Below are 2,592 nucleotides of genomic sequence, written 5' to 3' on the forward strand. Positions count from 1 at the left end.
TATGTCCAGTTTTTAAGTTATTTAATCCTATCCAGTGATTTATACTATTATATCATAAAGAAAGATTCAAACAAGAAAGGTTAACTGAAAGTATTTTTGCTAGTTGAGAGAGGTTACCAGGAAATCTCAACTAAGAAAATTGAAAGTTATTAGCAAAGCAGATGTAAAAAAGTGAGAACAGTTTGACTTGCACCCATTTTCAAGCGTCTGTGTGTGTGTGTGTGTGTAAGTGAGTAGAGTAATTTGAATGAGAAACACTTTTTTTAGTCCATCAAAGCTACATCATCTGTCTTCTTCCCATGTTATTTTGCATATTATCCATCAATGGAGTGACGCTTGTTATTTAATTGTAGACAGACCATTCGTCTTTCAGGTTGATACAGTTTCCTGGAATAAACACTTCCCAGACTGTCTGCAGGGAAGTATGAGAATATAATTATGTTTTCACACACAAAATAAAAGCACACATATTATATGGAAGATTTAGAAAACCTGAAGATCATTTTCACATGTGGGCTGCCTTTATAGCAGTCATTTTAGATCATGAAGAGACCTTAAGAATGTAAGCTATGTTCAAAGTAAGACAAGCTGAAAGGGGTCTAGAGACCAAGCCTTAAAAAACTGGCATGCAAGTCAGAGATTGCTGCCTGAAGACTTTTTTTCTGACATAAAAATAAAGCAAAGCAAAAATTCAGTGTTTAAAATGCTACTTTTGCAAGAAATGACACTAGCTAAAACAAGCAGGGATGAGAATGAACTGCCTAAATGACACCTCTTCTTCTTCCCATTTCCAATCACTATTCAGGAATTTGAACCCAGTCAGCTACATAATAGGAAATTAGAAATGCATTGTGTATATTTAGCCTAAACTTGGATGTCTAACCTGATAACATTATATCTTACTACTTCTAGAATTTTTTAATGATAGTTTAGTACTTTCATTTCCCTGATTTTTGCTTTCCTGTTGCTTTTCTCAAGGCCTCTTTCACGTCCTTGTTCCTGAGACCGTAGATCATGGGATTCACCATGGGGATCACCGTGGTGTAAAACACGGCCACTATTTTCCCCTGCTCCACGGACTCCTCTCTGGGGTGTCTCAAGTGCATAACAGAAGAGAGTTCCATAGAAGATTGTGACCACTGTCAGGTGGGAGCCGCACGTGGAGAAAGCCTTTTTCCTCCCCTCTGCAGAACAGCTTCTGAGGATAGCTGCAAGGATGAACATGTAGGACGTGAGGATGATCAGGAGGGACTGGACGTTGCTGTAGCCAGTGACTATGTACATGGACAGCTCTTTGCTGTAGGTATCAGAGCATGCCAGTTTGATAAGAGGAGGGTCAGCACAGTAGAAATGGTTGATATCATTAGCACCACAGAAGGAGAGGTTGTAGGTCCTCAAGGTTTCCATCACACTGAGGAGGAAGCCATAGACGTAAGGGACAATGACCAGGCGGACACAGACACTCTTGGACATCTTGCTGCTGTAGAGCAGTGGATTACAGATGGCCATGTAGCGGTCATACGCCATGACCGCCAACATGCAGTGCTCTGTCAGGACCACAGCAATGACAATATAACACTGCACCAAACAACCTGCATATGAAATGGTCTTCCTCTCAGATAAGAAATTTTCTAGCATTTTGGGAGTGACATTTGTGGAGAAACACAGATCTAGAATGGACAAACTCGAGAGAAAAAAGTACATGGGAGTGTGAAGTCGAGAATCAATTTTAATTAAAACAATCATGCCCAGGTTTCCTACCACAGTGACCAAGTAGACAAAAAGGAACAACACAAAGAAAGCAACTCGCAGCTCTGGACGGCTCGTTAGACCCAAGAGAACAAATTCCGTCACTTCGGCATAGTTTCTTCTGGACATTTCTTTGTCTCATATGTGAGGCATTGGTTTGATTACCTAAGGAGAAATAAGAAAGAATTTTTTTAATCCCTAAAGCCTAGTTAAATGTTATACTTTGTGTAAAAAAATTTAAAAGACTTTAGCTACGTTATGTCAGTGGCATTTTTGTAATTAGATAGACGTAGATATACTATGAACCAAGTCTAAATGTTTTTCAACAAATGATTTTCATTCAGGCTGAATTTGTAATCACATTGTGCAATTAATTTGGAGGTTTAAAAAAGTTATAAATTGAATTATCCCCATGCTTTGGGAAATCTATTAAAAAAACAGGTAATATATGTCAAAGAATAAATCATAATAGACATTTAGAGATGCTTAGAATTCCTATCTACAGGATTTTTTATACACAAAAGACACATTAGAAAGTTGGAAAAGACTTTGAGGACAACCCAAGCCAAATTCCTCATTGTGAATACTGAGAAACAGAATCCTAGGGAGACAAAGTGACTTATCCCACTCAGACCCTCATCTCATATTTTCCTACTCAGTGATCTGCTAATGTGCTATATGTATCTCACCAAGTCTAACTCTTAACAGTGCTTATTGTTGAGCTTGACAAGAAGTTCTATTTATTTATTTTGTCATTTTTGCTGGTGGTTTTGGTGGTGATGTGTATGCTATTTCTTTGCTTTATAAGTTAATTTTGGGGTATCTATCTACACAAACCCTTTT

At 38.0% G+C, this 2,592-nt stretch overlaps 1 pseudogene; it reads right to left on the minus strand.

Moving 5' to 3' along the window:
• Positions 1-938: 938 nt before the first annotated feature.
• On the minus strand, positions 939-1,878 carry LOC138384973 (olfactory receptor 5M5-like; annotated as a pseudogene).
• Between the last annotated feature and the right edge of the window lie 714 nt (positions 1,879-2,592).

Source organism: Eulemur rufifrons, chromosome 6 (assembly GCF_041146395.1).
Source record: "Eulemur rufifrons isolate Redbay chromosome 6, OSU_ERuf_1, whole genome shotgun sequence".
NCBI lineage: Eukaryota > Metazoa > Chordata > Mammalia > Primates > Lemuridae > Eulemur > Eulemur rufifrons.